Source organism: Ambystoma mexicanum, chromosome 13, assembly GCF_040938575.1.
Source record: "Ambystoma mexicanum isolate Mex_15411 chromosome 13, UKY_AmexF1_1, whole genome shotgun sequence".
NCBI classification, from domain to species: domain Eukaryota; kingdom Metazoa; phylum Chordata; class Amphibia; order Caudata; family Ambystomatidae; genus Ambystoma; species Ambystoma mexicanum.
Window position 1 is genome coordinate 343,700,488 of NC_090938.1, and position 14,999 is coordinate 343,715,486.

General features: G+C 45.8%; 1 protein-coding gene and 1 long non-coding RNA gene across 5 annotated transcripts in view; one reads left to right on the forward strand and one right to left on the reverse strand.

The window, feature by feature from the left end:
- Nucleotides 1–1,140: 1,140 nt before the first annotated feature.
- LOC138521201 (uncharacterized) lies at nt 1,141–13,875 on the reverse strand. Its single transcript, XR_011282966.1, has 2 exons — nt 13,332–13,875; nt 1,141–1,325 (listed from the first exon to the last, which is right to left on the reverse strand). It is a non-coding gene; the product is annotated as an uncharacterized lncRNA (long non-coding RNA).
- An 89-nt stretch (nt 13,876–13,964) lies between these two features.
- The window catches only part of RBM23 (RNA binding motif protein 23), a 1,244,959-nt gene continuing 1,243,924 nt past the window's right edge, over nt 13,965–14,999 (forward strand). For 3 of the 4 annotated variants that reach the window (XR_011282968.1, XM_069633849.1, XM_069633851.1), the window contains exon 1: nt 13,965–14,074. The gene's annotated coding sequence lies outside the window, so the exon portion shown is untranslated. The remainder of the gene's footprint in view (nt 14,075–14,999) is intronic. The other variant, XM_069633850.1, reaches the window with a different exon arrangement.

The following is a 14,999-nucleotide window of genomic DNA, read 5'->3' on the forward strand; positions in this document are numbered from 1 at the left end:
CAACCCTAAGAAGTCATGTTGACAAATATACAATTGTAAATCCTAACACTGTAACCAAGAGAATACTAACTGTTAACCAAGAACTGTGCATCACTAATAGTTGTGGATATTGCATTTCTTTTGAACTGTGGCAAGTCTTCTTTAGCAGGTGACAAAGCATCTTGGCCGGAAGTACCATTGGTGCTGTTTGGTGGAAATGGAAAGTGGATATTTCACCATGGAGAAGATATTTGCTATAATTGGAAATTTGGTTAACAGATTTATACATTGACGTTGGAACATCAAGAATTGATTTGAGACATTTCTTTCTTTGGTTGAACACTAACAGAACGGACCTTGAATCCTGGGGAAGTGAAAGCCACCCAGGACATTAGAAGGTAATGCAGAGACAACGAATGTTGTTCATCTGATGTCGTATTGCCATATATTTTTCTTTGTGCATTTGTTGCTTATTGTGGGGGACAGTTATCCTGTATTAGAGTGTTTCTCCTTAGCTTTGGTTAGACAGGGAAATCCTCAGAAGAGTAGGGATAGTCAGGCATTTTGAGTACATTTCTTTTGAGAATAAAATGGCATATGTTGATTATTGAACAGTTGTCCGCCTCACATTACTGACGCCTCACAACGTGCGCATTCATGATGCAGCTCGCGAACGCGAGTTACAGACACTAGCGTGGCGTGAAGGAAGGAGAGGTCGAGCATCCTAAAGGACTGCGGTTGCACCCGAGGCAGAGTGGAGCTCCTGGAGGTACGGCCCAGTCAGGAAATAGCATTCTCTGGTCCAGGCCACAGAAGGAAGTCGGCGATTGACCGCAGAGCTGAAGGAAACGTTAAAGAGACATCCGCATTGTGTAAGAAGTCAATGCAGAGAGGAAGCTTCACTGCAGAGGCATGACAAAAGTCAGAGATGCCACAAATTACTGTTGGCCCAGAGCCATTGGGGACCCTGGGGCGTATCGACAAACAGGCAAACAAGTGAATGAATCGTGTGAGATTTATATTTTGAACAATACTCAAAGGCAATTTAAGCACAGACAAAACATAATGTTAAATAAAAAGTGCAACAACTAAACCTGAACATATACATATGCATGAGATGTCAATGTGGGGATGTAAATCAGTGGAGATGGACTCAGGCTCTGCTTAAAGTAAAAAGTAATTTATTCAGGTATAAAGAAAATAAGGTTGATGTACGCGAGGCGGGAGCCGCTTCTACCCTGGGGTTCGGAGTTCTCCGGTACAGGTCTAATTTTTTGATGATTTCTGTATGCTGTTTAATAGGCCCACTGATAAGACGTATCTTCGGGTTCGGCAACATCAACTTCCTTTAGGAAACACAAAAAACAACCAGCAACAAAGTATCAGAAGCCTTCCTCAAAAATGATACGTCCCATTTCCAAAACCAAACGGTTGTCTCGCCTGTCGTGTTCATGCTTGCGGGTGATCACCTGACCCATTCGTTTTCCTCAGGGACATTCCCACCCGTGGTTTGAGGCTGCTCCGGTCAGGAGGGCAGAACGATAATAACAGGCGAGTCCTGGTTCTCCCTGCCCTTCCTGGAATCAGAGTGGTGTACACGGGGGCATATATGAGGATATGGGGATTTCACAATCAGCCTTCTCCTGCTACAGTGACATTGTTGAAATAATAAGGGTTGCCCATTGTTCTGTATCTCCAGGTTGCCCCCCCCCAACTCCCCCTCACAAATGCCCAAAGGAGTGTTGGCACAGAGAGTTTTACCTGTTGGGGCCGCCCAGTTGACCACATTACAGGGGGAGAGCTGAAACAAGGGTTACCCTAAGTAAATACATTGGACAGAACAAAGTAGATGCTGATGTGATATATTGAAAAGTGAAACCAATAAAGACGTTCTGGTAAAGAGAAGGCACCAGGCAGCTGACATTTGGGGTAGGATACCTGGCAGAGGAGTATAACAGGGGATCAGTAAAACCCAAGAGAGGGATTCCTGGCAGGGGAGTATACTAGGGGATCTAAGAAGGCCATAAAGAGAAGTCCTGGTAGTCAAATACACCAGCTATTTGAAGAACTCTACATTTTGGGAAGACCCCGGACAAGGAAGTATACCAGGGAATCTGAAGAGCCCCATAACATTTTTAAACTGTATAAAGAACCTCAACATTCTGGGAAGATACCTGTAAAGGGAGTATACCAGGGAGTCTGAAGAGCCCCATGAAAGGATTCCTGGCAAAGAGTATACTAGGTAATCCACCAAAGAAGAAATGCATAAAAGAAGTCCTGGCAGCCAAATCGACCACACGTTGTGGAAGATACCAGGAAGGGAAGAATATCGGGGGATCTGAAGAACCCATAAAAGGATTTCTGGCAGAAGAGTATACCAGGCAATCCACCAGAGGTGTAAGAAAAGGTTTAAGTGCGATACAAAATACTTGGCAAGTGGCAAGGAAGTATACCAGGGAATCTGGAAAGTACATGAAAGAAGCTTTTATATATCTAAATACGGAACAAGAAACCTTGTGAGTCCAATATAAAGACATTGTTGTTCAAGAGAAACACTTTTGCTACAAAGGCATTGTTGGAGGTTATGGAAAATATTGTCTGAACAAGAACTTTCTGAATCCAGTATAAAGGCCTCAAGCAATTGTTGGATAATGAGACACTGGTCCTCATTACAAGTTGGCCGGAATAAAACCCTAATTACCGGCATGCAGGTGCTACCGTGTCCGTGTGGCAGAGATGCCGGAAACAACGGTTGATTCCGTGTCAGCGTGCACACGCATTCCGGCATGCCGGAAACGGTTGCACTGTCATGCCAGTAACACCACCAAACTCCCCCAAAAACAACACACCGGCACCCTCGATGTCGCTGATTCCGGCTCCGCGCTTCTGGACATACCAGTACCGTTGTTACCGGTACCGGTATTGCCGTGACCGGAAATAATGTGCTTGCCGGAACTGGAAATGTACCAGCGGCCATTAACAAAACACAATCCATTGCAATTCTCAGTGCACAGGAGTCAGAGCCACATCCAAAGCACTTTCAAAAGTACCACAAATGTGTCCTCAAGGCTACCTGCTGCACGGAAGCGCAAGCCGTGGTTCAGCGAGGCTGAACTTAGCATGCTGGCGGACACGCTAGTGGACAACTCAGAAGAAGTGTTCAGCAGTGATCTACGCCGGCAACCACAATTGCGGAAAAAGGCCAACTGGGAGGAGGTGGCCAGGAAGGTGTCGGCAGTCAGGACAACCCTCAGAACAGTCGGGGACTGCTGCAAGAGGCTTCGGAACCTCCTTTCTGCACAGCATACCCAGGGCACGGCCACAGGAGGTGGACCTGCATCACCTATCCAACTCTAGCCCTGGGAAGAAACATGCAGCAGCATCCTGCACCTGGAGGCCATTGAGGGAGAAGGAGCTGCGGAGGCTGGAGGTGCAACATCTGATGAGGCTGTGAGTCCCCGTAAGCCCAATGTCAGATTGCACACCTTTTACCCTCTATCAAATGAATAAGCCAACATGTCAAGTATGTTGTACCCAACGCCAGTAAAGTCCTGCTGGCAGTCTACCCACCTTCAACCTGGTTGCCCACATACACATAGAATGTGCTTGCAACCCAGAACCATACACCACTCACACATCACACAGGCCCCCTGTATCGCCTTCACAAGATGCACCTGCAAGCACTCAGACACACATCCCTCTGACACTGCACAACTGCTGTTGTCACTGCCGTGCTACCACATGCCCAAGGTCACATCAGTGTCAAGCACCTCCACCACCAGCAGATGACAAGATGCACACATCAATGATACATCTGGCCCACTTGTCCCATCCACCATCTCCCATCCCGCTAAATCATCACCAACGCAACTGCCATAGGCAGCAGTCACATGTGTAACACATCTGTGTCGCAATCAGCCACCACACCATGTCATACAGCTTGTGTGGCACACCCATAACACCCAAACAGGGAAACACCAGTACCCCAAGAAACAGCCACTGCACACACCATATCCGTACACCACACATGCACCCACACAGCATCCCTGATACATGCATATGTGCACCATGCCATGACAACACACATGAATCAGAAAGTACTAGCACTTATGTCTGTCTGATGATTCCACACCCATCACTCATGCCTTGCCTTTCTGACCCACACAGGCACATCATCTGGCAACGAGGCTGAACAGCCTACCACATCTAGGAACACCAGGCCACGCCGCAGCCGGACCAGAACCACCTCCACCCAGGACTCTAATGCATCCACCAGAAGATGGGAGCGGGCAACAAATTCTGCACCCCAACCACACACAATCCAGGAGGCACCGGCTGCCCAGGCAAACTATCCCACCAGGTGGCACCTGCCGCGCAGGAAAACCAGCCCAGCAGGTGGCACCTGCACCCCTTCCACAAAGGGGTCCACCCGACAACATTGGGGACGACGGTGGAGTCGAAAGTATATATAGCAACCAGAGCTATGCAGAGGCCGAGGGCCCAATGAGCCCCTAACCCACACAACCACCACCCCTACGCAATGTTAGGGATATTGAGGGGTGCCTGTCCAGGATGGAGGCATGACAGGAATCCCTGGCCACAATGGTGCAACAACACCTGCATGAGGCCCAGCTCATGCGAGAGGCACTTCAGGCCACCTCCAGAAGGTCCGCACGGGCGCAGGGCAGAGCCACAGCAACCATTTACCATCTGGCACGGCGTGTGAGGGAGGGAAACGGGGTAATGTCATCCCTGGTGGAGACAATATCGGTGTTGGTGCAGGCACTCGTGGACTAATGGCACATGCCGGTGCCACTGGCACCCTCCACAAGTTCGACTACTGGAAGTCCCCTTCCAAGCAGCCCAAGGCATCGATCGGAGCGGCTGACTCGCCCTGCAGAAGGACGCACACCTCAGCCTAAAAGGGGGCGTAAATAGGACACAGATTGGGAGTGTGTGGGGAGGGAGAGTTGGGGAGGGGGTCTGGGTAGGGATAGTTGGGAGTTAAGGCATTTCACTATTGTAAATATTTCATATCACAATAGATTTGGTGTTGGTTAAAAAATCATGACTGGACATTATCTTTCAGTGTGAGTGCATTTATTCATGTACAGTACCCAGTGCGCTCAATGTCCTGTGCTGTGTGTGTTACAGGTGCTCAAAAGTAGTGATCAATAAGTCCCCCACGTGTGGCACGTCCATCCCTGCCATTGCAGCGCTGTGCAATAGCCTCCTCATCAATGTCCTCCTCAGCCTCTGGTGGCAGCATGTCCATGTCAGGGGGCAGGGGGACATTGCGCTTGATGCACATGTTGTGCAACATGGCACATGCAAGCACAATCTTTCCTACCTTTTGTCATGCATCCTGTACACCCCAATGCCACCACTACACGTCATGACACCTCCACACCACACTCATGTGGTACTCAGGGTGACCCTCCCAGGCTGCAACGTGGGGGCCAAGGTATACTTAGTCTCCCTCGCATTCTAACCCAGAAGTCTGCTTCATTACGGCCACACCGTACCTGGCGGCTTCGGTCGCACTGTGATTGGCAGTTGCCTTGGAGACTGAACCATGTTCGGAGGACACGATTACGTGATCACGTGAGAGGAACATGGTCACGTGATCACGTTACTGTGGTTATGGTATGAAGTAACACCGGAAGCACTATACAGCGCTTCACAGCTGCGTTCCTACACCAGCTCGCGGCGTTCACTCTAGTTGCTACGAACTTCTGGTAATCTCGGACTTTGACCACGGCTTTTGATCTATGGACCCACTCTTGTTTCCTCCACTGCTACGACGATTCTATTTTGGCTCAGACACTCTGAATTGCTGCAAAATCGGCAAGGCTATAGGGACTGCTCTGCTATTACGTTTGGTTTTGGCGCCTTGGAATTGTGGATTTTCACGCTCCTGACCTCGGTCTCTGCTACTGGACTGCCTTTGGATTTCCCTGTTCTGTACTACGCTCATCATACTCAGATTCCTACCTAAGCTTCCATCTGGTTCCACGTCAAGTGCCTTCCAGTCACAGGTGTTATAACTGCTGGTCGGTCATTATTCCTTCACTTGCACCACCCTAGAAAGGAGCTGTCCGGTATCCTGTCCACCCTCTCCACTTATAAGTCTTCCCCAGCATATCAATTGGTAGGTGCAACTGTCATTATTTGTGATTGGATTTTCTGCACATATTGTACCGTGATTGTCTCACTTAACCCTAGTTTCCATTGCAGCTACCTGGGGACCCGGTGCATTGTTCCAGCCACCAGTGGCCTCAATGACTGTTCAGTGAGTTATATAAATCTCTCTGACCGGTACTTGGGGACGGAGGTATACATAGTTTTCGCAAGAACCAGTTTTGACATCTTTTTAGGGCTGTACATCAGCGCTCCTCCAGATCTGCCGAGGCAGCAGAACCTGGCTTTCAACAGGCCAAAAGCCTGCTCAATGGTGCAGTGAGTACGTACATGGGCACGGTTGTATGCCTTTCGCGGATGCTGTGGGGTTGCCTGGCGGGGTCTTTAACCATGGCATCAGGGGATACCCAGCATCACCTGCACAGGAGCAACAGAAAGTGTACATGTCCATTTTCTGGTCATATTATATTGGCAGAGGCTGTATAGTGTACATTTGAGAAGAATAACATGCAGTAGTGAAATTGAGTTTAGCTAGCATATTTTCATTTTCGTGTACCAGAAGGGCACTTGGTCATTATGCATGTGGGGTGCGTGCTGTGCAGTTGCCTTCACATGGACCATTCATACACTACATGAGCTACATCACTTCTGGTACAACTGACACACATGAAATTGATGTATTTCAGTTATGTGTCACAAATGAAATTCTACTAAATGTCCATGTAGCACAGTACTCTTAGCATTTCCATGATGTGCAGGTGTGATTTTGTGGTACTAACGGTATGCAGTCTTCATGACCAATTCTCTATATAGACATGCCTATATGTCATGAGTCATGACAATAACACCATATTGATGAAATGTGTGTGTGTGTGTGGTGAGGTTTAGGATCTAGAAAAGGGCGGGCAGGGTATTTAGGGGTGGGAAGCGGTTGTTGGGGGTAACCCCTCTAAAAATCATATATTAGAGAGGATATATCTTTCAGTGATTTTAGAGTTAAAGTTTCAGTATAAATGCATTGAATTGAAAAGTATCCGTATTGAAGACATGTATCCGGTACTAATAGGCCAACTGTACCTGTCACATGTGTTTGCAGCAAGATGTTTTGGGGGTGGTAGCCTATGCATTCTGTGGCTGTGCATCATGAGTTGTGGGTCTGCTTGACTGTGTTTTTGCCTGTTGTCGTAGTCACAATGGTGTGCAGCATTCTGCTACATGTCGTTTTTAGGATGTCGCTGTACGGAATAGATGTAGTTATGAATGCACTGTATATTTATCATACATGGAGGCACGGCTGTCAAAGCCTTGCACTCTGGCATGGTACTACTGGGTTGCACTTTGACTTACACCTACACACTTGAACATGTCATGCACTCACAATGCTGCGTAGGATCCTGTCCACTTCAATGTTGGCGGTTTACTGGTTTGACAATTGTGGGTAAGATTTTATCTTGCTAGTATTCTTCATCTACCTACGTCTGTTAACGCCTTGTGCAGCCTCTGTGCACATTCACAGAGGTTTGGTAATTGATTCGGAAAATTGCAGTAGGAGTTATGATGGATTAATGCATGCAGTGTGCACATCCACTGTTCATGGGTGTCATACTGTGACATGGTTCAACACTGCACAGGGCCTAGTAGTTGGACTCACTCAGAAGCCAGTTGTGCTATGCTGGTTACTGCCCCCCCCCCACCTGCCCCCCAATTCAACACTGCACAAGGCCTAGTAGTTGGACTCACCCAGCAGCGCTATGCTGATTACTGCCCCCCCCCAATTCAACACTGCACAGGGCCCAGTAGTTGGATTCACCCAGCAGCCAGGTACGCTGTCCAGCGTGTCGTGCCATGTACTGAGGCAGCGTGGAGTTCCACAGCACCATGGAGTCATGTGTTGAGCCGGGAAATCTTGCACAGCAATGGGTGAGGAGGTGGCAGGCATCACACACCATCTGTACGTTCAGTGAATGGAACAGCTTCCTGTTGCGGTGCACTGCCTCCACGGCATGCCTGGCAACAAGCTCAACATGTGTGCAGCCCGCCGCACCAATGACATAAGGCATGCATGCAAGGCTATTTTTGTCATATTCACCTCGTCAGCAGTCCGGGGTAGGCTGATGCCTCATCTGTGGGTGAGCAGTGAATCAAGCACCTGGAAGAGCACACAGGAGAAACCTGGTTGCGAGATACCATGCAGCTGCCCAACTGTGTGCCAATATGTGCCTGTGGCAAGGTAGTGTAGTACAGACACTACCTTCAGCAAGGGGGGGGGTGGCTGTGCGGATATTAATGAGGCTCACCAGGTCGTCATGTATCAAGTCCACTATTGTGGTGATGGTGTCCCTGTCTAACCGGTACAGGGAGCGATTTGAGCGGGGGTGAGGTTGAATTACGTGGACCTTATGCGAGGGATAGGTGGCTGCCTGCAGGCTGCAACCTACTGGACATTGGGGATTTGCTGGACCAAGATAGCCCTCCTTCTCCTCAAGCGCCTCCGCCTCACTGTTTCTTCAATTAATAGCTCTGCAGGCATGGCCTCCAGCTCCAGTACTGCTACAGCTACTGCAAGCATTGTGGTGTTGGAAGGGGTGTGGGAGTGGTCCTGTGCTGTGTTCTTTTTTGCTGTGGCACAGTCCACTGGGTCCATCTGTGCTGATTTTCAGCACCTGTGGCATGTTTCTACACACCAGAATCCACTTAACGCCTGGTCCACGATGCCAGTGTTTCCGGAATCGTTTTCACGGTGTTACTGGCATGTACCGGCCTTCCCACATCTTGCTCTCGATACCCGAAGACACCACCGCCCCATGTGCCAACACTGAATACCTGGACAATCTCACTCACACCTGCCTAACCTCTGGGATTTTATGTGCTTCTCCAGGTTTCCTGACATCCCGTCATGTCTCCTAGGACCATCCCCAGAACTGGCTATGGGAGATGAGGCAAAGCAAACAGAGTGCAAAATGGGGGCAGGTTATGACAGTAGAGAGGCCGGTGCATTGAGAGCAGGTTTCGTACCGGAGAGACTGGAAACGTCTTGCAAGTGCCCCGAACCCAGTGGGCAAAGGACCACACACAGCATGCAGCTGTGAATAACATGAAGGAGGGGCAATGACTTTCCGCAATAGTGCAATCTTTCCCAGAATAGATGTACCTTCTTTTTACAGTCCCGCTTCGAAAACCTACCACGGGGATAGGCACCAGAAAAAACTGCAGTTACTCGATTTGTATTGCGCAAAAAAACAGTTCACTTAATCATGTTGCAATCTTCATTTTAAATAGATCACTATACTGTTTGACTTAAAATAAACATTTGGTGAAAGGGATCAAATATATTACGAATATTTTCATAAATACAGCGCAGGTCTTTGAGCAAATACAAAAAATGGGAGGCTGAGTTCAGATAACACACAAATCTAGATATGACCCAATTGTTCAGAACTTAAAAAATGAAAAAAGAAGAGCTTTAAGAAAGATTATGCATTTAAGGCCTAATTACATGATCAAGCAGATAATTAACCTGCGTACTAGGTATAAGAACAAACTACGTTACCATTGAGAGCGATTAAAACAAAAAGCAGGTGAAAGAATGCTGAAGGCTCTAATCTCTAAATCCAGCTCTGAGATATGGAGGCTGCTAAAATCATCTCCCTCTGATGCCACTGCCTCTACTATGCTGAACACCATCAATGAAACTACCTGGATAGCCCATTTCTTGAAAGTGTTTGCAAAAAACGATGATGTTGTTACCTTATTGTCATGGGATGATGTAAACTTAAACACAATCACCTTTACGCATAGTGACATTACAACACTAATTAAGCTCATGGATGGGCTAACAAATCTCATTCTAAAAACATACCCTGAGGAATGGGCAAAGATGTTTTATTTGATTTTTCGGAAAATTGTTTTGACGGGTGTCATTCCACTTTCATGGCAGACCTCAGTCATCATGCCACTGTTCAAGAAGGGCAATAGGAACGACCTACCAACTATCGGCCTATTGCCCTTCTTTGCATCCCAGGAAAGATCTTTGCACAGTTGATTGTGGCAAAGCTGACAGAATGGCTGAAAACTAGTGGGGTAAAGGATTTTTGTCAATCAGGCTTGGTATCAGGCCTGGGTACAGCTGTAAACCTGATAACTCTATCAGCATTAAAATGCCAGACTCTGAAGTGTAACGAGAAGATCTATTTAGCGTTTGTCGATTTCAGGCAGGCATTTGACCTAATATCTAGAACTGTACTGCAGGAGGAACTGAAAAATGCAAATTGTCCCCCACCCCTTTTATACTTGGTTCAACAGCTACATACTAAGACCTCAGTGAGAGTCAGACTCAACCAAGAGGGGATGTTATCAGAAGATATACCAACTGCTAGGGGCGCGAAACAAGGTTGTGCCCTTGCAGCGATACTTTTCAATTTCTATAGCCATGATATAGGGAAAGCATTGGAATCCACAAGCTCATTTGCCCCAAAGATAGGTAATACGAAAATCTCATGTATGCTTTTTGCAGACGACCTTATGGTTATTGACCAAACACCAATAGGGTTGCAGAGGCAGCTGGAAGCCGTAGAAAATTATGTGCGAAAAATCAACTTTCAATTAATACCACTGTCAAACATCCTAGTAGTCCCAAATACAAAAAAAACACAATTAGTAAAGCATAAATGGTGGGTCAGAAATGACAAGTTGTTCAACAATATAAATACATGGGGGTAAATATTAACACCAGTCTCGGAGAAACACCAGTAACTTCCCTAAGGGTTCCTGGTGAGCCTTGACCCCCCAGGTCAATAATCAGTAAACAATATGTGTGTGGTCAAGGCTATTTTGTCACCATCCTCTTTCTTTTTACCATAAACTCTTTCTCATGGGATACAAAACGAGTGATGTCTGTTCCACTTAAAAAAAATATATCCACAGATCTTGTATAAATCTGAATTTAAAATCACACAAAAACAACAATTTATTCATATATACACATTCATTGGCCAAAAAAGCATTTGCACGATATCTTTTACACATTAGTATCAACATAGTACCTTTTGTAGACACATGGGTGAGACACTGACAGTCTACAGTGTCTCTTTGTCAATTTATTTTCTTTGTTGTGGGGGCTGCCCTGGCTTTAGCAGTGCTGACAGTTGTTTCTATTATCAGGTCGAACTGGTGTGTCTCGGCCGTCTAATCAACGGACTGCGGTGTCACAGGTAAGCGGCCTTCATCAGGATGGAGATGGATTGGGAATGAGCACAGGCTAATGTGCGATGTGTCTGTTTTGGTAGGAGCCCGGTCCACTCTTAGAAGGGTGGAGCCCAACACGTGGAGTCTATTCAGTGCAGGCAGTCAGCAGCACTCATCTGGTGGGGGTAGGAATCTGTCAAAATGCAAGAGGAGGAATAAGTCTCACAAGCGAGCGGTCCGTTTTCAATAAATGACCAGCAGGACAGTTTGTGCAGACGGTCGTTCTGAATTCGAGGTTGCCAAGCTTGGCTACCTCGAACGCACAAACTGTCATGATGGTCATTTATTGAAAACAGACCGCTCACTTGTGAGACTTATTCCACCTCTGTTGGGCTCCACCCTTCGAAGAGTGGACCGGGCTCCTACCAAAACAGACACATCGCACATTAGCCTGTGCTCATTCCCAATCCATCTCCGTACTGATGAAGGCTGTTTACCTGTGACACCGCAGACCGGTGACTTAGACGGCCAAAACACACTGTGTCGACCTGATAATAGAAACAACTGTCAGCACTGCTAAAACCAGGGCAGGCCCCACAACAAAGAAAATAAATTAACAAAAAGACACTGTAGACTGTCAGTGTCTCACCCATGTGTCTAAAAAATGTACTATATTGATACTAATCTGTAAAAAATATTGTGCGACAGATTTTTTGTCCAATGAATGTGTATATATGAATACGATTTTTTTTGTGTGATTTTAAATTCAGATTTATACAACATCTTGGATATATAAATAAAAAACAATGTTTTTTTAAGTGAAATAGACATCACTTGTTTTGTATCCCATGAGAAAGAGTTTATGGTAAAAAGAAAGAGGAGGGTGACAAAATAGCCTTGACCACACATATATTGTTCACTGGGAGGAGAAACACTTTATAAAAATGATATGTTAAATAAGATGCTGAATCTAACATCAAGGAAAAATCATATTTCGGGAATACTGTAAATTCTCATGTCAACCGATGCCCGATGTTGATCTTTTATGCGCAAAAAGTAATACCAGTGGTCACCTATGGTGCCCACTCTAAAAAAAAAATCTGATCAACCAAAATCGGATTATCTTGAGGGAAAATTTTGGAAATCTGTTTTGGGCCTTCCAGGGAGTACACCAATTCAGGTGATCACATATAAACTCGGCTTAACATCACTGCAAACAGTGGTAGATTGGCAGACTCGATCTCTGTACAGGAAATGCCTACTACAAGCAGAAAACAAAAAACCCTCATTCCAATAATAGCAGATGCCATAACCTCTGGCCAGGATAACTATTTTAACCACTGGAAAGATCACTGTGTATCAGAAATGTCGAAATCTGATATTGAGGAAAAACAATTGTTAGAGAATCCAAATAGTGCAAAGAGGAAGATGTATCAATTAGATTGGATTCGTTTATGGGCGATATCCCAAAAATATAGAATAGTGAAAATTGGCTGCTTTACACCTAAAGCGAGGAAACAAGTGCCTAAATATCTATGAATGTTTCCCGACCCGAACTACCGGAACGCCTTGCTATGAATTTGTTTCGACCTGTGGCCTACTAGGTCAGTCCTGGAATAAGGTCAAAGGATCAAGAACAAAACAACACATGCCGCTTTTGTAATGATGTATTGGTAAGTGAAACTCTAGAGCATCTGTTAACTTAATGTCCGGCACTGTTGCAATTTAGGAAGGATAGTTTTTATTAACGTTTTGGAATTTTTAAATTAGTTTCGCGAGTTGAAATGTGGTATAGGATATTTAGTGCAGATCATATATCACTGAATATAGCTGCTGTATCTTTTTTTAATAATTTGAAACTTGTGTGAATATAAAATGTAGTATACTGAAAATTATGTTTTAATCTATTGATTTCAGTTAGAATGTAATGGATTGGTGTACTTATAATGAAATGATAAATCTGTTATGAAAAGGTTGCAATGTTTTAACCAAATCAAATAAAGTATAATAATAATAATAATACTGACCATGTTTTAAGACAGGTCAAAAGTATGTCCACTCATTTGAAAATTAAAGTTCCACTTTAGCCCGCTGCGCCGCGACAGAAACTCCCACATCACTGTCCCTTGCGAAAATGTAGGCGTGGCCTTGCTGTGACGTAGTTCTCCTGGTTTTTCATTTTGGAATGTAGGCAGGTATGTTCCCTCTATCTCAAAACCACATATCAGTCACCTATCAACAGGCGACCTGCTTCTATCACACAGCAAATTTCTATTCTTCGTTTTAAGGGAACTGTCCCTCCTCCTCCCACTCTGGCCTACGAAGAGTCTCCCATTTTTACGATCTGGACACGAAAACAAAGCTAGCCTTTTCACTTTCGCGTTCCCCCTGCCACGACAACGCTCCGCTACTGCATGCAGCCCACAATGGCGGCCGTTCCGATTCCCCCACTCCCCAGACTTCTCTGCATGCCATTCCCTCTCGCTGTCAGTAAAACATCCAGTTGGCCTCTCTACCTCCCTGTCTCTTCTGGAAACTTCAACAGTCTCGGCGCTTCTTTGTCGCCATGGTTACCCGTACACTTTTGACGGCATCTTTGCGCCGGAAGCAGGCTCTAGTTTAGCCCCGCCCCCCGTTATTGCCTGCATCAGCAGCACCAATGTGCGGCGCGGGGGTGGGACTTGCGCCTGTGGGCATAACGGCGCCATCTTTTTTTTTTTTTCTGTTTCCGGAAGAAGAAGCGGAAGAATAAAGAGGGTTTGGACCTTGGGTGAGAAATACATGGACATTTTTAAAGTGCCAGTTTTGCTTTCTTAAGTGTCATCGCTCGTAAAAGTAAATGAAAGTTTTACATTATAAATGGGGTTGAGGCTATAGGCAGCACCAAGACACTTGAATGGATACCCTCTGGCACTTTAATTAAAATTGACAAGAGGTCGCATATGTTACACTCACGTTCATGCAATAGAGAATGTTTATAGCTGCAACACAGACCTGAAATTAGGCTACCGGGCAACTCCGGTGCTTGCACGCAATTACAACCGTTATGCTTGGCGCCCCCACAATATAGGGAAGACTAACGTGATGCGCTTCCTTCAAACCTTAAAGAGTGAGAGACCCCGAGTGGCAACCAACTTTTCAAAATTGAAATGCACTTCAGGGTCGTATACCACAAAGAGCGGCAAGTAGACTGGGCAACTATGTAAACTGTTTTTGCAGGACCGCATTTGTGAATGCGCATTAAGTGCAGTCTGTGGTACGCTGATGATCCTTACTGCGTTGAACGCACCGCTCTTATCCCTGTAGCCACTTTTTTGGTAGCATTGTTGGCAAATTATTTTTTTTTTTCACATTTACAGTACAAAACACTATAGAGCTTTTTCACTGGCCTGTTGGATTTCTCTCCAGGTTATGTCCCGGGATTTCTGTGTGTCATGCAGGTCACCCACTTTACCTTTGTGTTGACCTAAACAGAAATTACATTACAAAAAGCGTCATCGTTCTCTTCTCTGCTATTTGGGGGCGTCATGGGTAGTGACATGAAAGGAAGACAACATGAGTAAGCCAGTTGACAGTTTTGTGGTGTGAAAAATATGCATGATCACTATTTTACATGGAGAAACTATAGTGGAGTGAACCATCTGTTTTTTTTTTTAAAATACTAAAAACTGTAAACTGCATCAATTCTAGGAGCA